The following is a 22,371-nucleotide window of genomic DNA, read 5'->3' as shown; positions in this document are numbered from 1 at the left end:
ATGTTAGCAACCCTATTTTTATGACATCTACCAAGTAACTAAGGGTACCTTTAAAGCTTTGCTAGATGATATTTGCTAGATGGCTCAGTGGTAAAGAATCCGCCTGCCAATGCAGGAGATTCAAGCGATGCAGGTTCGATCCCTGGGCTGGGAAGATCCCCTGGAGAAAGAAATAGCAACCCACTCCAGTATTCTTGCCTGGAAAATCCCATGGACAGAGGAGCCTGGTGGGCTACAGTCTCTGGGGTCACAAAGAGTTGAACACAAGGAGCACACACCCTTAAACAAGATAATATTAAAATGTAATCAGACAGGCTCTAAAAGTACAAAGTATTTTATTGAAATACAAAAATGATCAATGTTGATTTGATGAATAAGAGTCTATATTTCTTGAGCACTAATCTTAAATTATCCACTAATTTCACTGTGAACTTGAAAATCTGAGATAAGCAATAGTAACTTGAAACTCAAGGTCATCCATAGGGTGGTGAAGACCAAGGAATATTCTGGGAAATCTTAACAGTTGAACAAAATTAACATGTGGCCTAAATTTAACAAGAAATCTAATTGCAAAGATTGTGTGTGTGTATGTTTAAATTATGCTCCGGAAAGCAAGTAGTTTTGGACTTGCCTTTCCTGTGTACCCATATCTGTATGCGATAAGTTTCAGGCTTCAAAAATATTTAACTTGCACTTAGAATTTTTAGGTGATACATGAACCAGATGAGCATGGTGATTATTTCATAAAAGAGCTGCAAAATTTCAGATGAAGTTACTGAATAAAGCAATGGATTTTCAGTCTATCTACAGATACCTTCATATTCCTCAAACTCTTTTCTTCAGAAAAGTTCAAAACCTGATTGATTCAAATGGCCTCCCTTTCTTCAGAGTCCTTTAGCAAAGGATACATCCAGTGTTTCTCAGGGCACTGCAGATGTTAGCCAAGCAAATGTCATCTTCCCATACACACTTCTTAATCAATATTAAAAGCGAAAAAAATACCTCATCGGGTCAAAAATGTAGGGAATGAAAATTAATAAAATGTAAATAAAAAGTCTAGGGAAACCTGGAGTCAAGCGTTTGGGTGGCTGCTCCCTGGGTGACCTTGGGCCAGTCACAGACCTTGCTAAGCTTCAGTATCTTCTTCTGTAAAATGGGGTGATCATTGTCCATATTGGGTGGGATGTTTTGATGGTTAAATGACAGACTCTAAACAAAGTGAGGAGCACTCTGCCTGGCCCAGCTGGGTGTTTGAGTGTCAAATCCTGCTGCTATGCTATGACTGGGAGCTGGGCTCTGTGCTGGGGTATGGAGACTGATTAGATCTGCTCCCTGCCTTGGAGGAGGTCAGACTCTACAGGACGGACAGATACACAGGTAAATCATGACAGAAACCTGGGATGAGTGCCCCACGAGAGGTGAGGGCAGTTTTAACAATTGATAAAATATATTTATTTAAGGACAGGACAGGGGCCACCCATAAGCGATACATGAATAGAACAGAGAACACACATCCAAACAATTCGAATAAGAGAGATATACTTGTTGCCCACAGACCACGAGATCTCTGTAAACAACCAAAGCAGAAGGCGGAAGGGGTGGGTGAACGGGCTTTTCCAAACGACCCCTGAACTAACTTATAAGGAAAAGTCAGAATTCCCAAGAGACAATGGGGAAGTCGGTTTAGGTTGGGGTGTGGGGGTAGAAGATGTCCAGGCAGAGAGCAGGGTCAAAGGCCAGGCTCCCAAGGAGGTGGCACTTGTGTGGCTGGAAGGACGATGCTGGCTCCAGAGATCTGAGCTCCAACCTGCAGTCCTGTCAACATGCCTGCAGTGCTAGCCTGGGCTTTGTCATCTGGGAAGCAGAGCTAATGACATAGGACTTTATGACATAATGCCTATAATGCCTTCAACATGGGGCTTGGTCCCAAATCCTCAACTGGCAAAATGTTGCCATTATTATGACATGGTTGGTGGTTGGTGCGAGAGGCAGCGGGCATTGATGAGCAGAGGGCTCAGTGCCTGCTCTGTACCGGGTCCTGAGACATCTGATTAGCCAGCACCCACTATGGATCCCCCACCAGGATCCGGCTATGAACTGTGCCCATAGAGGAATTAAAGACACCAAGAGAAACTAACTAAGCATTACAGAGTCAGTCAGAAAGAAAGAGAGGAAGCGGGAAATGGGAAAAACAAACAGGTATTATTTGAATACCTTAATTCATTTAAAAACAAGAAAACAGAGAAAGAGGAAAAGCTAAGCAGTGCTTCCGCTATCAGCCAGCAGAGGGATCCAAGAGCCCGGAGTTTTAAGTTCTGCAGCCTCGCTTCAGCTGACCTCGGTGGCAGCTGGTGACAGCACAGCAGGGGAGGTGGGGAATGGGTGGGGTGCACTGGCCCTGGGGTCGGTGGATCCACTGCAGGGCTGGGCCTGGGACGGGACGGCACCGAAGCTAAGATCTGCGTTGGCTGAGAAGCTCTGATGGGGAAGCAAGGCTCGCGGGGGCCTTGGGGAGCTAAAGGGCTCTACTCTTTACAGACAGGTTTCTACCACGTCTGGTGAACCACGGAGGGAGATCAGATGAAACTTATCAGTCTGGTTTTACTGTTGAAAAAAACAGAGGTGAGTCACTTGGGGTATGAGCTGTGGGAGAAGGAATCCCGGAAGAAGCTCCTTGCTACGCCCCACCCGCATTGCCCACTAAGTGCTGTGTGCTTAGTTGCTCAGTCGTGTCTGACTCTTCGCAACCCCAGGGACTGTAGCCCACCAGGCTCCCCTGTCCATGGACATTCTCCAGGCAAGATTACTGGAGTGGTTTGCCATTTCCTCCTCAGGGGTATCTTCCCGACCCAGGAATCGAACCCACATCTGCTGCGTCTCCTGCAATAGACACAGGTAGATTCTTTACCTGCTAAGCCAGCAGGAAAGCACCCTGCTACCCCCTTAGACAGGCTTAACTTCACCAAGACAGAGTGGGCACCGCTTCCAGAAACAGGCATCCAAGGGCCAGCTATAGGGACTTCCCTGGTGGTCTAGTGGCTTGGGCTCTGCACTCCCAGAGCAGGGGGCCTGGATTCAATCCCTGGTTGGGGAACAAAATCTCACATGCCGCAACTAAGACTCAGTGCAGCCAAATAAACACAAATTTTTAAAAAGAGGGGCCTGCTATAAAGTCTGAGAGCACACTTTGGAGGAAACCACATCTTGACACCATGGCGTTGGTGCAGGCACACACACACACCCAGCTTTCCCTAAGGTCCCTCCTGACTCCCCACCTCTACCCTCAAGATGCCCTCGCTCCCACCTACCCTGGCCTTGCCTCCCCATCACACTTCTCTCCCAGTCCCTGGCCCCTGGTGATGCACTCACTTCCCCACCAACAGCTCGTCTAAGGGCAGGGACTTTGTGGTGCGCAAGTTCTCAGGCTAAAACGGTTTGCAGCATATAAAATAATCATATCCTTAATCATGATTTACTGAACAAACAGTTCTTTAGGCCTAGACATACAGCATCAATTTCATTCTGTTCTGCCAGGTTGAAGGGAAAAAAAAAGAAAATCATGGTTTGTAAGTTGGGAAGTCTGGCTGTTAATATTTGCTCTACACAATGAGCTATGTGGTCATGCCCAAGACGTTTAACTACTCAAGGTCATTCTCCTCATAAATAAGAGTAGGTGGGAGACGTTTTCCCGTCTCTCTACGTCTTAGAAAAAAGAGTCAATAATGAAAAACGAGCAGTTGCTGAACGGTACTTTGAAAAGACAAACCATGCACATTAAAGTATCAGCAAGATTTGAGCTAAAGAACACACAGACGGGTTACAATTAGTAACATACTTATTTTGTACCTTATGACTGATTTTAATGCAATCTTTGAAAACGGAAATGGAATTTAATAATTTTGGATACATTTCTGGATTCTTCATAATACTTCTCCCAACTGCTTTATATAGAGTTTAATTAGATTTAGATTGTAATGGGATTGGAATCAAAAGTTCTGTTTCTTGAGTTCAATATCCGCACCATGAATTCAGTTCAAATTTATAAGAAAGTACTGTAAAATATTACATCATGCTTTGGACTATTTAGGAGTCCAATCTTAAAGTTTATCTTGGTACTCCTTTAAAACTATTAATAAAGCTAATGGTTTTACACCTAGAGTATGCCATCTAAAAAAAAAATTAAAAGCTGCACATTTGGGAAATGGACATAGTTTGGCATTGATGATATTTTATCTGGAGGCCAAATAGAAGACTCTAAGGTAAGTTCCCTGACTAATTACAAGGGCCCTAGGGGAACTGACTACAGACTTGGAGTAGCCAATTCCCTGGAGAAGCCTGGATGAGGAATTAGCAATTCCAGCCCTACCATTCATATAGGATTTTAGGCACATCGTTCAAATTCTCTATACTTGTGTCTTTGTTCATAAAAATGAAGGTACAGTCTCTACATGTTCTAATGCTATGAAATTCTGTCATTCATCTGGGCTGTGTTTTGCTATGTGCTGAAGGTTCAGCAGTGAGCTGAAGTCACCAACCAACAGACCCAGTGACATCACCTCGTGTCACTGTAGGGGGGGAGGCTCACACAGATGGCAGGAAGGTGGCCTGCTGGTTGTTGGACAGAGAACAAAAGAGCAGCAATTTCCATCAAAGAGGGAAGAAGAAATGCTCCCAGAATCCATAGATACCCAGCCTCACACAATGCTACAAAACCATAAATGACTGAGGAGGAACAGTGGCCAAAATGCCAGCTTGGTGTCCGTTTATAAGGCAGGTGAGCAGCCTGTGGTCTGATCTGAGACTTAAGTGGACTTGCAACAGCCTCAGAAAACCCCAGGACCTCCGCAGTCATCCATCGAGTAAGAGGCCTCTGGGCGCACACTGAATTTGGCAGCCACGTCTGCCAAGGACCAGACCACTGTTTATAAAATCATATTTTAAAAGGCGGCAGTACCAGCAGAATTCTATTATTAGAGACAATTTTAATATGGGTTCAGATTTACCAGCTGTTAACGCATATCCACTCCATATTTAAGAAAACCGAAAAAAACAAATAGGGGCTTTCCTGGTAGCTCCTTGGTAAAGAATCTGCCTGCCAAGCAGGAGATGTGGGTTCGATCCCTGGGTTAGGACGATTCCCTGGAGGAGGGAATGGCAACCCACTCCAGTATTCTTGCCTGGGAAATGCCATGAACTGAGGAGCCTGGCAGGCTATAGTCCATGGGGTCGCAGAGTCAGACACGACTTAATAACTAAACCACCACCCGCCCCCCTACCAACAACAAACAAATAGCATTTCAGCATCCAAAACTGGGAGCTCTGATTTAATGACGATAAATCTATACAATGGAATACTACACATCCATTAAGATAATTATGTAGATATATTATACTTATTGCTATAGAGAGATGCATGTGACATGAATGTGGGCTCCATTGTTTCTCACTGTTCTGACACTTAGAACAGCACATAGGAGATGCTCAGCAAAGACTTGAATAAATACATGAATGAGAGACATTATTACAAAGAAGCAAATTAGAAGTATGCATCCCATTTTTGTAAAGATATACCTATGGCACAGAGAAAGGATGAAATATAATCAGAACATCAATACAGATATTTCAAAGTGATGGATGAGCCAATACTATTGTATTTTTGACAATGAGTATTTACTACTTTTATAACTGGAAAAATGAACTTATTGCTATTTTACAAATAGGAATATTTGACACAAATCTACAAAAACTGGTAAAACGATTAATCAGTACATTTAATTAGTACATCCTTCTCCCCACCTGCCAAAACATTCCACAATATAAAGGAATATATACTTTTGTATTATCCTGTGGATTTCAAGCTCAACTAGTTAGTATATCATGCTAATGACCGTCTTGTCAGAGGTGTCGACTGGAGAAAAAAGACACAACCTAAAAGTTGCGAATTGTGTTTTATTAGCAGAACTTACTGAGGAGTCAGCCTCTCAGACACTCTGAGGATCCGCTCCAAAGATATAAGGAAGGGGCCTGAATATATTAGGAGATTTCTTTGGGAAAAAAAAATGTAGTGGAACATCAAAAGATCAACTGCTTATTTAAAAAACTAGACATCTCAAGTTAATGATGTTAATGCTTTGCATATGGGAAACTGCAAGAGTCTGGGTTTACTGAAATTATTCCTTAGACATATATCTTTAACTTACTAGGATCACTATTCAGTTTTTCTCCACCCTGAATTCCCCTCCCCCCAGGACTCACCTTAGGGGTAGCTGCAATGGATGAGGGCTTAATGGTGGAAAATATTCTCTGTTTATGGAACGACAGGCAACATTTTTGCTGCAGGAGTGACATGGCTATACTTGCCACAATGTAAGATAAGGGTCATGGGGGTGGGGGATGAGGGGGTTGGTTAAAGGAGAAAAATTGTGTAACATCTGCTGGTAAGGCTGCAATCACGTTCTCTGAGCTTAGGAAAGCCAGTACAGTACATATAATATTGTATATATAATATTGTATCTATAATATTGTCAAAAGACTTTTCTTGCAGCACACAAACCCAAAGCGCCTTAATAAGCGAGTCCATCTCTGACCTTGTAGGCCCTGGCACGGCTGAATCCTGCCTATAAGAAAGGTGAGGTACACCTGTTTGCCAGGAACACATGTCACCTGGGCTCAGTCATCCCCGCCTCTGAATCTCTTCCTCTGTGGCTCTCCCTAATATGGATAGGAGAAAGAAAGTGTTAGTCGCTCAATTGTGTCCAACTCTCTGCGACCCCATGAACTGGAGTCTGCCAGGCTCTTCTGACCTTGGGATTTCCCAGGCAACAACACTGGAGTGGGTTGCCATTACCTTCTCCGGGGGATCTTTCCGACCCAGGGATCAAACCTGCATCTCCTGCATTGGCAGGTGGATTCTCTACTGCTGAGCCACCAGAGAGCCCTCTCCTCACTTGAGCAGGTACTATTTTCAAAACTCCTCATTACAGACCCAGAATGCACCTTCCACATGCAATAAGTAGCGTCTGTGTTTCATTCTAGTGGTAGAATTCGGAGGAGCTGGAACAGGTTAGGATGCATTGAGCAGTCTAAAGTCAATGGCCAGCCTGGCTGGGTGTGATGATCCTTTTCCTTCAGAGATTGCTTGTTTGGGTAAAGGTGAGCTCTACTGTCTGAACCACCTGTTAATTAAAGCCTAGGGACAGGGAGCCTCTTAGGACTTTCCACAAGAGTGGAACAACTGGCTTCATTCGGCACAGTCTGGCTTCAGCTATGCAATCTCTCGCCTGCAGGAAGCTTTATTATCCAGGTTCTGCAAACCTGCTGGGATGTGGGCCAGCCCAGGTGAACCCCAAAGAGAACCACAGATTGCCACTGGCAGGAAATCAATCCTGGAAATGTACTTTCCACAGAAGAATCTGATAACAAAGGAAGGCTGGGTTGGCGCAATGAGTTAGGTGTTTCCTAGCAGTTCAGTTAACCCTTTTGCAACTAACGCCATACACTCTACCGGCGGTTCCAAGACTGGGGTTTTTCAATTTTCTAGCACGTCATTTCATTCAGTTTTCTCTATAGACATCCTCAAGCGTGCATTCCTGATCAGTTGCTCAGTCATGTCTGACTCTTTGTGACCCCATGGACTATGGTCTGCCAGGCTCCATTGTCCATGAGATTATCCCAGCAAGAATACTGGAGTGGGTTGCCATTTCCTCCTCCAGGGGATCTTCCCAACCCAGGGATCAAACCCCTGTCTCCTGTATCTCCTGCACTGGCAGGCAGATTCTTTACCCCTGGGCCACCTGGGAAGCCCAGACATCCTCAAGGGCTTAGTAAAATTTGACACTGGCCATGGAGTTGTCTCAAGGCCATCTTGATTTCTTTCCTCCCAGAACACTTGCCTACCCATCTATCCTACACGTTTTGGTTAGCAGGACGTCTGGACTTGCATGCTACTTGCCTGCTGTGTGTGCAGACAGCCAGTTACTGGGTTGCAAGTTTCTTGAGACAGAAACAGGGACTTTATTCCTCTTCTCAGCAATTATCAGAGGAAAGGGGGCCTGGGATGCATCAATGGATGTTTGTTCACAAACAAAGTGAAAGAAGACTCTCCTGTGGCCCTCTTTGCTTCTAAAGGTAAAACCCGTGAGATTTTGGATAAGGAACACATAAGGGATTTTTTTCAACAGGAAACATTTGACTTAGATGTTGTTTATCTGGGTGTAGTTCATCCACTTGGGAGGTATCCATAACAATATTTAAATTGTTCACCGGGTTTCCAATCACCGGATGACTTTTGGTCCATTTCCTCCTATCATTGGTACTTTTGTGTCCAAGAATGCCTAAGCAAAGATGCAAAGAAGAGAGGCCAGGCAGAAGAAAAATAAAGTCAAAGGACACTGGAGCAGGAGTTAGGAGACCTAGTTTTTTATTCTCATTGCATAGAAAAGCAGAACAGACTGTCCCGGATCCCTGAACAAGCCACACACTTCACATTGCCAAGCCTCTATCTATGCCTGGCAAACCCTGCTTCTCTCTCAAGTCCAGGCTCAGATAGAATGTTCTCTGGGAAGTTCAGCAACAGCCTCAAGCAGAATTAATTGCACCCTGTTACATCCCCTTAGCCTTAAGTTGTAACTGGTTGTACTTGTGTCTCCTTTACATTAAACTGTGAGACTCAATGAGTTGCACAAGGAAGTCACTCAAAAATTTAAAGCATTTTTTTAGTTTGTATTACTTCATCACGAGAATAACTGAGGTATAGAGAATTGAAGTGACTTATTCCAAGCTCTGAACTCAATCTGCCCTAAGATATGGGCACTGCTTTCTGTGTTCCACCCATCAAACACAAGTGGGATAGGAAGAGCTGGATAAGTCGTGGGAGCCTGCCTGCCTGTGAGCTGATGGCAGCCTCAGAAAAAAATCCTGCATCTGGGAACCCCTCTCCTCTATGGGCTTTTCCGCAGTTTAAGTAGAAACTCATGATGAGTAGATGATCTGGTTGAAAACTCTTAGTCATTCCGCAGACGAGTTTCATTGGAAAAGGTGATCGGTTCAGATCAGCAGCTGTGAACAGGGCCCCACCCTGGTCTCCATTGCCATCATTTTACAACCACCTGCCCGCCTTGCTGGCAGTTTCTACAAGGTGGTGGTGGTTTCTCACTCAGGGTTACCTGAACTCCAGGGCCTCAGATGTGACGCCCCTCCCTCCTGATCACAACCCTCCTCATTTCTGGCTAGACTATTTCCTCCCACCAGCTTACAGGCTCTGGGCTCCTCGGAACCTCCGACCCTTCTTCTCTCGGTTCCCCCACCTCACTTGGCCCCACTGCCATCCCAACGTCCCATTTTTTAACTGAAAAACTTTCAGTAAAAGGAACACTATTCTATCCTTTTAGTGAGATTCTGAAGTTGAGCATAGTATCAGTCTTCTTCCTTTTCTTCTTTGTCAAGGTCAGCAGGAAGCAATGATCTCTCTTTTTCAAGTTCTTCTAATTAACCAGGACTTTCTCCGCTTCCATTTACAAACCCTCCTCTTGGAAGTGTACTCATAGGCACGGGACTGCACTCTCCTGAACAACTAGACACAAACTTTTCTTGGCTCCCGTAAGACAAGAGCGACATTTTTTTTTTATCTTAGTTTCGCTCCAGGGAAATTAACGGCTAATCTAAGGTAAGTTCTTCGAGACACTCTAATCAATGTCTGTCCAGAAGACGCCATAGCTTCATCTTCAGTACTTCCTTATAGTTATTTAAATGCTTTCTTCGTATTAGCCACTTGGCTTCCCCTCTGGAGCATTCCATGCCCTCCCTCCAGCCGCACCCTGATGACTTCTAGTTTCTCTTTTTCCCTCAGCAGGTTCTGGGTACTGCTAGAGAAGGTCATCAAACATTATGAGACCATGATGAATTTGTGCCTTTTCACTCCACGAGACATCACTGTATCCACCTTGAGGTCCCATCTGCACCTTAAACTTCGTGTGTTTAAAACCAGACCTCTGCTGTGTCTAGTTCTGTGACCAGTGTGACCAATCTCCTGGTAACCAAGCCTTGAAATCAAAGAGAAACTTCTTCTTTTCCTCCTCTGCTAACATTCCAGTCATCAAATCCTCTTTTTTTTTTTTAACCGCCATCTATTTCTTCTCTTACTCCCCTGCAGGCTGGTACACTGTCCCAGTTAGATTCCTGTGATAACCTCCTAACTGATCTTCTTATGTCCTCCAACCTCCCGCCACAGTTTCATCTTACTTGATTTGGCTAAAGTTCTATGCCCACATAGCCACCAGCTTTATTCTCCGCCAAGTAAAGCTCACACCCATAATGCAGCCAGTCAAAATCTTCCCTGCCTTGATCCTCACCCTCAACATTATCCACTGCTGATTTCATGCAGAATGAAACAGATCAGAGTGAAGAGAACAGAATCTGTCAGAGTGCACCCCACACATTAAGGATAAATACTGCCATGAAACTTCTGGTTCCTAACACGATCTTTTACGAAGGGTCAGGCTAATGTTTGAAAACCATTGACTTCTGTACCATTGAGTGAGTGAGTGAAGTCACTCAGTCGTGTCCAACTCTTTGCAACCCCGTGGACATTTGCCTACCAGGCTCCTACCCTCCATGGGATTCTCTAGGCAAGAGTACTGGAGTGGGTTGCCGTTTCCCTCTCCATTAGCTATTCCCAAATGTGCCCTGTGATTTTCTCTTTCATTTTGAAATCACAAAATGCTTTGCGTACAAGAGAAAAGTATAAAGGATGATACGACAAACAACTGCTTGTCAAATCTTGTGTCATATTAAGATTCAAAAATATATATGCATGATCCAGAGAAAACTCTAATTTGAAAGGACATTTTCACCCCGATGTTCATAGCAGCAAAAACTATTTACAATAGCTGGGACGTGGAAGTAACCTAAGTGTCCATCAACAGACAAATGGATAAAGAAGTGGTACACATATATAAGGGAATACTACTCAGCCATAAAAAGAATGAAATAATGCCATTTGCATCAACAGGGGTAGACCTAGAGATATTATGCTAAGTAAGTCGGAAAGAGAAAGACAACTACCCTACAATAGTACTTATGCTGCTGCTGCTGCTAAGTCGCTTCAGTCGTGTCCTACTCTGTGCGACCCCATAGACGGCAGCCCACCAGGCTCCTCCATCCCTGGGATTCTCCAGGTAAGAACACAGGAGTGGGTTGCCATTTCCTTCTCCAATGCATGAAAGTGAAAAGTGAAAGTGAAGTCGCTCAGTTGTGTCTGACTCTTAGCGACCCCATGGACTGCAGCCTACCAGGCTCCTCCATCCATGGGATTTTCCAGGCAAGAGTACTGGAGTGGGGTGCCATTGCCTTAGGTGGAATCTAAAATGAGCTTATTTATGAAACAGATGCCCAGACATAGAAACAAATTTATGGTTACCGAAGGGGAAAAGGGGTAGATGAAGGATAAATTAGGAGTTTCAGATTAGCAGATACAAACTACTATATATGAAATAAAAACAAAGTCTTACTGTATAGCATGGGGAACAACATTCAATATCCTGTAATAAACCATAATGGAAAAAAATATAAAAAAGAATATGTGTATATATATATATATGTATGTATCTAAATTACTTTGCTGTACAGCAGAAACAAATACAACATTATAAATCAATTATACTTCAATTAAATATATAAATGTATGTATATAAATATATGTCACTATGTATATGTGTTTTGTGTGTGTGCATATATACATATATATGACTGTGTATACACATATGACAGGGGAGCCTGGTGTGTTGCAGTCCATGGGGTCGCAAACAGTTGGATACAGCTGAGTGACTGAACAACATCTATGTCTATCAAACAGGTAACTGAGATCTAGCCTCCTGTAATCACTCATTCCCTTCCTCCTTTCCTCCCTCCCCAGCAGCAGCCACTATACACTAAATTTGGTATTTTTCATTCCTACTAAGGTTTTCACATGAAAATATTATGAGATTATAAAAGTATATAACTACCTGTAATGATTAATTTTAACAACATGAAATTAAAAATCCATAAATGATATAAATATATATAGGGATTTTTTAATCTTTGTATAAACTTTGCACCTAATGTTCTGCAGCCTTCTTAATTTAATGTTTTGTGTTTTTCCCATGTTACTTGCTATGTGATTCTCTGATTCATTTTCTCTGCTGAATATTTTCCAATGTATTTGTCCCTCCTCCTAAGGACAGACATACTGGTTATTTCCTTTATTTGCTGTGACAAACAAGGCTGCACTGTGGTCTTCTTGACTGTGTGCCTAGAAGGGGATTTCTCTTCAGTCAATCCTAAAGGAAATCAACCCTGCATATTTACTGGAAGGACTGATGCTGAAGCTCCAATACTTTGGCCACCTGATGCGAGGAACTGACTCACTGGAAAAGACTCTGATGCTGGGAAAGATAGAAGGCAAGAGGAGAAGGAGGTGACAGAGGATGAGATGGTTGGATGGTATCACTGACTCAATGGACATGAGTTTGAACAAACTATGGGAGATAGTGAAGGACAGGGAAGCCTGGCATGCTGCAGTCCATGGGGTCGGAAAGAGCTGGACATGACTGAGTGACCGAACAACAACTTCAGGGCCAAACTGTTCCCTTTACCTGGAAGGGCCTCCTCCCTATCTCTGCCTCTGAAAACCCCACTCATCCCTAAAGTCACTCTCAGAGGCTGATTCCTCCCATGCCCTTCCAATCCACCAAGTCAAAGCAAAACCCCTTCTCCTGCCACCTGCGGTTCGTGTCACAAAATGATGCCATCACCTCCTTGTCCTGGGGGTGGTTTGGGTACTTCTCCTATATCCCTAGCAGGCCTTATGAGCAAGCACTGTCTCACATGACCTTAAGTCCATTTCCCTCACTTACAGCCTGGCACACAGACCTGCCTGGATTGAACCCTCAGTGAATGAACATGGAGTCCACCGAGCTTGTTTTCCTTCTTTTGGTACTAAGTACTGCTCTCAGCACTTCCCAGGGGGCTAAGTGGTAAAGAATCCACCTGCCGATGCAGGATATGCAGGTTCGATCTGGGTCGGGAGGATCCCCTAGAGAAGGAAATGGCAATTCACTCCAGTATTCTTGCCTGGGAAATCCTAGGGACAGAGGAGCCTGGCGGGCCACAGTCCATGGGGTAGCAAAAGAGTTGGACATGACTTAGTGGCTAAGTAACAACAACTGCTCTCAGCGTGGGATGACATATATCTAATGACAACAGTCTGCTGTGCTCCCATGCCTTTCCCCACAAGGGCAAAGAGAAGCCTGTCTCTACCATCTTCGGGCTGCGCTGGGAGAAGCTGGGCCCTCTCAGCTTGATAACCACCTGGGGGCAGATGCCTGTCGGCAGCCGTGCATGCGTGCTCGAGTGCACTCAGTCATTCAGTCACGTCTGACTCTTCGTGACCCCATGGAATGTAGCCCACCAGGCTCCTCTGTCTATGGAATCCTCCAGGCAAGAATACTGGAGTGGGTTGCCATTCCTTCTCCAGGGGATCTTCCTGACCCAAGGATCGAACCTGCACTCCAGGCAGATTCTTTACCACTGAACTATCAGGGAAGCCCTCTGTAGACAGCTGCTTCTGCATAAAGACCAAGGGGAGAAATCGTCCTCCTCTCCAAAGCACCCAAGATATTACATTTATGCCAAAAATTTTCAAGAATTTTGTTCAGGGAGTTCCCTGGTGGCAGTAGTTAGGATTCCAGGCTTTCATTGCCATGACCCCGAGTTTAATACCTGGTTGGAGAACTGAGATCCACATAGTGTGGCCAAAAAAAAAACAAAAAAAAAACTTATTTTGTTCAGAACTTAGAGCAAACTGAAGACAGATAAGATTGTTACCAAAATACAGGGTGGGGTTTAGCATGCATGTTTCTGAGCTCGGTGCTGTGCCTTTTCAGTCAACAGATGCTCATTGCCATCAGTGTAGGCAGTGGTTCATACAAGATGTTTGCCCCTCTTTCCTTTACCTGGCCCCTGTGACCTTAGCAATGATCCTGCAACTTTAGGCTGGGGAGAGAGTCACAAACAGCCGGTGTGTTTTCAATGGCTGCTGGCGTGGCTTCAGAATCCTCAGCCAGGGCCAGGATTGTGGGGGCCAAGGTGCCGGTCCACCTGCAGACGGTCATCATCCCCTCATCCCTCCAAGTTCAGTGCAGTGGAGATGAGGGCATGGTAACAGACTTCTTCCTGATTCCAAAGTAGAGATTCATGCTCATTGTACTTCTTGAATAGGCATGGAAAAGGTTAAAACAGGAGATGTGAAAAAATCAGTTCAAGAATCCAGTGCGGCAGGCCTCTTTCCATTTTTTCAGAAGTTCAAAGTAGTGACTTACATGATGGCAAGTTGATACCTGTGTATACCAGCCTCATAAATTAGTAATATAACATGTCCAGCTCACAGGATTTTTAGAAACAGCTCACTATTCTATGCCATATGACCTACCAAACAGAGAAAAACAGAATAGGTACTCTCAAGCTGACCTGCTTAGATTTGGATTGACAGAAATGTCAGCTGAAGCTCTGAAAATCCAAGTCTTACTGAGTTTAAAGCTCAGAAACAGGCTAAACAACAACATGCAAACTTAGGTGTAACTATAAAAAATCAAACTCCTGACTGTTGTTTGTAGGTTATAGAGTTTGTAGAAAGGGCCAAAAACAACCAATTCTCTTTACTGTAATATAACCTCAAGTCTCAGATGACATTGGATTATAATCTGTGCAAACTGCTACCTGAGTGCCTGTTTTTGCAATAGTTGAAATGTGCATATCCACAGTTTCTGCGTCAGCTGCCCACCCCTCGTGAATTTTACAGACACACACCAGGTGATCATTGCCTGGATCTTGCCACACAGCACCTGTGGGCCCTGGATGATTTAAACATCCATTGTATCACAGCTGAGAGACAGACAACTCCTTCCAGGCCTCGCTCAAATCTCATCTTCTAATGGAGGTGCAAATAAAAAAGTGTTGCCTGCCATTCCAGTAAACAATGAATGCTGCCCACCATCAAGCCAACAGCCGCTGCAGCTGCCCCCAACGGTGCATCCTGAGGGGAATTCCGGGTGGAGAGAACAGGTTTCTGGCCCTACGAAGTTTAAGATGCACATCTAAGGAATAATTTCAATGAGTGCAAAGGGTCTTGTCTCTTCCCAAAGATAGAAAAGCACTAAAATCATTAACGCAAGATGTCTATTTTCTGTGACTAACAGTAACCTTTGATGTTCCATCACATGTTATGTTTTCAGCAAGAACTCCTATATAGCCTGGCTCCAGGAAATTCCCCCTTAGGGCCTTTTGAAAGCATTTGCTGAGTGCTGTGCTTTTAAACATTTTTTTTTTTTAATTTTAAAATTTTATGTGCTGTTATTTTTTAAATTTATTTTTAATTAGAGGATAATTGCCCGACTGTTTCTGCTGTACAACAACGTGAATCAGCCATCAGTATACATAGGTCCCTCCCTCTTGAACCTCCCTTCTACCCAGCCCCCCATCCCATCCCTCTAGGTTGTCACAGAGCACCAGGTTGAACTCCCTGTGTTACACAGCAACTGCCCACTCACTAGCTCTCTCTTTTATACATGGTAATGTATGTTCCAGTGCTACTCTCTCAATTCGTCCTGCCATCTCCTTCTTCCCCTGCTAGGCCCACAAGTCTGTTGTCGTGTCTGCTATTTCTGAAGCACCTGGAATTTATTTTGTTCTTGATAGCTCCTAAGAAATCCGTAAGAAATAAGGAGGGAACCCTAGTACACAGAAAACTTGGTCATTAACTGGAACGAGGCATATTCAATGTCCATGTGGTATCTCTGCTCAGCTATAACAAATATACCTCAAAATGAACACAGCCAACAAAATGAACACGACCAACAATAGGTTTGGTCTCTTCACTAAACCTATTTCTGTCCCATGTTCCTTGCTCCTGTTCAGTAAATAGCTTCACCAGGTGCTCAAGTCAGAAACCAGAGATATATTTTTTCCTCATCTCACTCCTCTGTAACTACTTGCCAATACTTATCATTGAGGGTAGGAGGAGAATGGGGTGACAGAGGATGAGATGGTTGGATAGCATCACTGATTCAATGGATATAGGTTTGAGCAAACTCTGGGAGATGGTGAAGGACAGGGAAGCCTGGTGTGCCGCAGTCCATAAAGTCTCAAAGAGTTGGACAAGACTTAGTGACTGAACAATGACTCATATGTGGAGCATTTATTCTGTGCTGGGCACCATTCTAAGTTCTTTGCATATTAGTAACTCACAATCACTCCTTACCACTCTATGAAATGGGATCTGTTCTTTCTACCTATTGTACAGATGACAAAAGAGGTTAAGAGTCTTGCCCAAGGTCACCCAGTCAGGAAGTAGCAGAGCCAGAACCCAGAACCAGGTAGGCTCACTCGAGAGGCCATGTCCTGAATGTCTGCACTCTTCAGGAAATGATTTCTAACTCAACTTCATTTATTGAAAGTGAAAAAGTGAAGTCGTGTCTGACTCTTTGCGACTCCATGGACCATAGCCTACCAGGATCCTCCATCCATGGGATTTTCCAGGCAAGAGTGCTGGAGTGGATTGCCATTTCCTTCTCCAGGGGATCTTCCTGACCCAGGGATTGAACCCGGGTCTCCCTCATAGTAGGCAGATGCTTTACCGTCTGAGCCTTCTAAAATGCATTAGTTCCTAAATGTGGAAGCAATAATTTTGATAATCAGAACTGTCCAGGTCCTTCATCTTCTGGATGCCAGTGGTCCTGATGCAGCTTGGGTAACGAAAGTACCAATGGTCAAGAAGATTGGACCATGTCTGCAGTGAACCTAGGGCTTTACTGGGAGGTTATTCTTAAATAGAAGTTCTAACAGGACCTAATTTACCTGTGTTTTGATGTTTTTCCTTCAAAATGGAATATGTCAGTAAGTATTAGTTTAACTGAAGACTTGATTAATCAAAGCTACATGGAAGGTAAAGTGAAGTGAAGTCATTCAGTCGTGTCCAACTCTTTGCGACCCCATGGACTGTAGCCTATCAGGCTCCTCCGTCCATGGGCTTTTCCAGGCAAGAGTGCTGGAGTGGATTGCCATTTCCTTCTCCAGGGGATCTTCCTGACCCAGGAATCGAACCCGGGTCTCCCGCACTGCAGGCAGACTCTTCACCGTCTGAGCCACCAGGGAAGCCCGGAAGAAGGTACACTGTCATTAGTACCAACAAGGCACTTCCATTCTAAACACCATTAAGAAATAGACAACTCTTCCCTCTTGGAGGCTGTATTGATCTTGGAGGCAAAGTAAGCTGGAAAGCAGAAGGCCCAAATCCTCTCCTCAAATTAAATGAATCACATACTTAAAAATAAACCACAATCCTTCTGGCACTAGTAGCGCCATCTGTAAACTGAGAATGCTAAAGGCCAATGACTTGATATTTCTGAATTAAAGTTGAAAAAAAAAATGAATGTCATTACAAGCCTAAGACAAGATAAATACAGGTCTAGAAAGTGTCCCTTTCAAGTTTTAAGTTTATCCAGTATCTAATAGCCAATTATATAAGCCCACCATCCGGTCAGCATTCAAATGAGATGATTTTAAACTCCAAGGAGTGCGTTCTCAAGTCCCAGGGTGCCAGTAGAAAACAAAAGCCACAGTACCAGCCAGAAGCTATTTGAGCAAGTTCCGCAGATCATATGGTCTTGGCAAGAGACAAGCACTTATTGTTGGGAGAAAACTCAAGGTCAGCGCAGTACTTGCAGTTCCACTGCCCCAGTGCTCCCTTCCACAAAGGATCCTAGTATCTACTGAAAAGTTGCAATTATTCTCCAGCTCGCCATTTCAGCCTTACAGGCCACTTCTCCCACTCCAGAGAATTCAGCTAGTTTGGACATTCCTGAATAACAACCCCAAATAATGTTTGTTTTCTGGCTTACTTTTATATGACATCCTAAAAGATGGAAAAGGCTTCCCTGGTGGCTAGTAAAGAATCCACTTGTAATGCAGGAGAACACCTGCAATGCAGAAGACACGTGGGTTCGATTCCTGGGTTGGGAAGATCTTCTGGAGAAGGAGCTGGCAACCCGCTCCAGTATTCTTGCCTGGGAAATCCCCGGGACGGAGGAGGAGACTGGTGGGCTACAGTTCATGGTATCTCAAAGAGTCGGACGCGATTTAGTGACTAAACCACCAACCAACAAAAGATGGAGAAAGCAAAAAATAACAGTGTGTGTGTGCTCACTTGTGTCCGACTCTTTGTGACCCCGTGGGCTATAGCATGCCAGGTTCCTCTGTGGAATTTTCCAGGCAAGAATACTGTAGTGGGTTGCCATTTCCTTCTCCAATGGATCTTCCTAACCCAGAGACTGAACCTGTGTCTCTTGCTCCTCCTGCATTGGCAGGCAGGTTCTTTACCACTGCACCACCTAGGAAGCCCAAAATAGTAAGCTAGAAGAGATTTCAGCTTAAGTATGATTTAGATAAGCATTGACAGATAAAAGTACACACTTAAGAGGAGAAGGATTCTAAATCTAACCTGATTTTTTTTAAGAAATACCTTTAAAATACTTGGCCAGTGTAATGATTTCTTTGATCTATAAGGTTCCCCCCTTTCCCTTCTTTGGCTCTCAGTAGCCAGCCAAGACTTCTAAAACGGAGTAGTACCTCTGCTGGTCCTTGCTGGTAAATCAGCACACTCCAGAATGAGCTCTTTCTTGCAAAAAAGACTTTTCTTGACTTTTTCATGTAAAAGAATGTGCTGTGGATTAAAACAAGAGAAAATCACACTTGTGCACATCAGCCTGATCCTAACCACCCAGAGAGCAGCTTGGCCTCCTCTGTTAATCTTCCTGGAGGTAGCCGGGTCTGCAGCAGTAGGCCAGTCCATTATCTTTAATATGATCATAAATACTTATCATATCTTCTGTCAAAGAAGGCATTATCTTCACACCCTCCAAATGTCTTCAAAAGGATGTTAGTCAGCTGAGAGTGAGTTAATTATAAATAGGCACTAAGTTTCTCCTTCTTGCATCTCATTAAACTGCATGAAATCTCAATTCAGCTTAATATTAATACAACTGCTCTACTGGATTAGAAACTCCTAAATGACAGGCTGTGGGCTCCCATTTCCTTTATATTCCCCAGTGGGCATTAAACATTCTGGTTCTCCATAAAAAGGATGACTTTAATTAGTCTCACTGACTCACCAACCAAACTACAAACCCAATGCAAAAGCCCACTACAGGTCGGGAAGGGAGAGTCAGCACCTCCAATTCCTCTGTGAACCATCAGGGTTAAAACATTTCCCTGTCATCTGCTTTCCAGAAAGGGTTTAGTGTTCTTGAGTGGTAACACATTTCCTCCCTTTGATCTGATTCTTGGGGAAAGAGAAGAGCTGGTCCCTAGCTGTTAAGGACCTAATGTGACCCCTTTTTAGCCTGGGAAGGGCTTTAAAGATCACTTACTTAGGAAAGGGCAAATAGGTGTCAACCCTTGGTAACTGGCTTCCTGGGGTCCTGCACTGAGAGGCACCCCTCCCCCCACCTCACCAGTGAGCTCCAGGGAAGCTTCTGTGATCCATGTACAAGTCTGCCACCAACCCCGGGCTTAGGAGGGGCCAGGGCACAAAGCCATGTATTTGCCATCCCTGAGCTGACTGTATGTCGAAGAGCTAGCAATTCCCAGTCTACTGTTTTCCTTAATTAAGTTTTTCAAAAAGTAGAAGTCACAGCAGTCATGAAAAAAAATTTTTTTTGATGTTTTTACAACAGTTTTAAGGAAAATAGATGTTCCCTGAAAAAGACACTGGCAGAGGTCCTCACTGGTGTTCCTAGAGACAGTCAAAGGCAGAAGTTCTAGACACATCTTCACCTATACCCTGACAAGGACCACCATTCAGAGCTTCATAGGTGAGAGGACTGAGAAGGACTGGGTGGTTTTCCTGTGGTTATATGGCTTCTGCTATTAGACTTCACAGGGAACAGGGAAAGAAAAGAAACAGATTTGAGAATCACTTAAAAGGGCGCGACTCCTGGACTTCCCTGGTGGTACAGTGGATAAGAATCCGCCTGTCAATGTAGGGACATGGGTTCGATCCCTGGTCTGGGAAGATTCCACGTGCCGTGGAACAACTAAGGCCTGCTCATATCACAACGACTGAGCTCGTGTGCTGCAACCAGAGAAGCCCCCACGGGGAGAAGCCCCCACGGGGAGAAGCCCCCACAGGGAGAAGCCCGCCTGCCATGAGGAGTAGCCCCCACTCGCCACAGCTAGAGAAAAGCCTGCACAGCAATGAAGACCCAGGGCAACCAAAAAGAAATAAAAAATTTTATTAAGATGTAAAAAAAAAAAAAAAAAAAGTGATTCCCAAAGCCAAAGAAAAGTATTAAACAGAAAAAATCAATGTGATGCTCATTTTGATAGGGGAAAAAATGGAGAATCAATTTCTTGAACTTGAGCTAGCAAAGCTCTTAGATCAGTCAATAGTATCCACATGTTTTCTGCTCTGTTCTTAACACTGATGGACCAAATGGGCACACACAAGGCAAATGACAGGGTTCCTTTCCCCGCAAGCTTATATAATCTCTCTGCCTCTCCCCTGAGGTGGGTTTGGACGCCAGAGGCCAGGTCAGGCCTCTGGAGAGACAGCTGGCCTCCCAACATCTACTCTGCATTGTCAGCCAACTGCTCCCAGGTGAGAGGAACGTTTTTGGCAGCAAACGTAGTACACAGCAGGCAAGAGGCCTTAAGAAAAGGCAAGGGAGAGGAGGCAGGCATGTGATTCTGGAGACAAATAAACACAATTAGCTATGCTAGAAACAAACTGAAAAGACTCAGTGGGAAGACTGTTTCCTTCTGCCAAGAGAGAAAAACCAAAGGAAAAATCATTTTAAAAGAAACCTTTTACTTCCCCTTGGCAGCCAGAGCACCATGACAATCATATTTTCTGTGAAGTCCTTTTCATTATGGGCTTTTCCACCCTTTCAAACACTAGCACAATCAAGGTTTTTGACTGCTTTATCAGTTTTGCTGCCCAAAGAGAATCCATGAATATTTCAGGTCTATCCTTTCATACCTGGAGATGACAATTGTTAAGACTTTCACAGCCGTTCTGTCCCTGTGGACCTAAGTAGACACTACCTGTAAAAATGACTGGGTGACTGAATTCATAGAAATCAATAGTGTTGTCCCTAGGGGTCTATTTTTCCACTTCCAGAATCCAATTCTGAGGTGGAGGATTAGCTACAGCAGAGGGGTCTAATGGCTACCCTAACAGGATATGGTGTTTAATAGGACAGGCCCTGGAGTTAGGCAACTTGGATTTGAATCCTGACTCTGCCTTGGATGACCTTGGGCATATAATTTAATCTCCTTGTGCCTGTCTTCACCTATAAAATAAGGATATGGAGGTACCTGACTAACAGGGTTGCTGACATTTAAAGAATTAAGATAAAACAGCCCTCATCTTTTAGAAATACATGCTAGAAATACATGAAATGCTCACAGATCATGATATGATGGCTGGGGTTTGCTCCAAAATCATCTGGACGTAAGACGTATGCAGAGAAGTTTGCCATGAGTTGGTAACTGTTGAAGTTGTGGGATGGTTGCACGTGGAGGTATAGTCTACCATTCTATCCACCTCTGCCTGAGATGTTCCATAATAGTAAGCTGAAGAGAGAGAGATGAAAGTACAGGTAAAACTGCTGGCACACAACATGTGCTCAACTAATACGATCTGCCCAAGGTCAGAGGAAGCCTTGAGGCTGTCGTTTCCAGGTCCAAACGACAGGGATGCCTGCCTCTCTAGAGACATGGGTAGGCTCTGGGACAAGCAAGGTGGCGGGTCAGGGGATTGCAGCTGAGATCTTCACTGTCACTCTAGGCATCCATTGTTGCCCAGCATTTTCATTATCACACCTGTTTGTTTGTGGGTTTTTTTTGGCTGCACTGTGAAGCATGGGATCTTAGTTCCGGACCGCCCGCAGTAGCAGTGCCGAGTCTTAACCACTGAGGATGTGGTGTGTGTGTTTTAGTCATTAAGTCATGTCTGACTCTTGCGATCCCATGGACTGTGCCCGCCAGGCTCCTCTGTCCATGGGATTCTCCAGGCAAGAATACTGGAGTGGGTTGCCATTTCCTTCTCCAGGGGATCTTCCTGACCTAGGAATTGAACCTGGCTCTAGTCAAGGCTATGGTTTTTCCAGTGGTCATGTATGGATGTGAGAGTTGGACTGTGAAGAAAGCTGAGTGCCAAAGAATTGATGTTTTTGCACTGTGGTGTTGGAGAAGACTCTTGAGAGTCCCTTGGACTGCAAGGAGATCCAACCAGTCCATTCTAAAGGAGATCAGTCCTGGGTGTTCTTTGGAAGGACT

The 22,371-nt window shown here is 44.3% G+C and overlaps 1 protein-coding gene across 4 annotated transcripts in view; it reads right to left on the bottom strand.

Moving 5' to 3' along the window:
* Positions 1-22,371, bottom strand: part of PAQR8 (progestin and adipoQ receptor family member 8) — a 43,138-nt gene that overhangs the window by 4,962 nt on the left and 15,805 nt on the right. Inside the window, exons 2-3 of one of the 4 annotated variants that reach the window (XM_069564682.1) lie at positions 21,500-21,666; positions 18,661-18,754 (exon numbers count right to left, since the gene is read on the bottom strand). The exons of 1 other annotated variant lie outside the window; for it this stretch is intronic. The gene's annotated coding sequence lies outside the window, so the exon portion shown is untranslated. The remainder of the gene's footprint in view (positions 1-18,660; positions 18,755-21,499; positions 21,667-22,371) is intronic. 2 more of the 4 variants (XM_069564684.1, XM_069564683.1) reach the window with 2 other exon arrangements.

This window comes from Ovis canadensis, chromosome 20 (assembly GCF_042477335.2).
Source record: "Ovis canadensis isolate MfBH-ARS-UI-01 breed Bighorn chromosome 20, ARS-UI_OviCan_v2, whole genome shotgun sequence".
In the NCBI taxonomy this organism is placed as follows: Eukaryota; Metazoa; Chordata; class Mammalia; order Artiodactyla; family Bovidae; genus Ovis; species Ovis canadensis.
The sequence above is the reverse complement of the archived record's forward strand: the minus strand, read 5'-3'. Positions and strand labels throughout refer to the sequence as shown.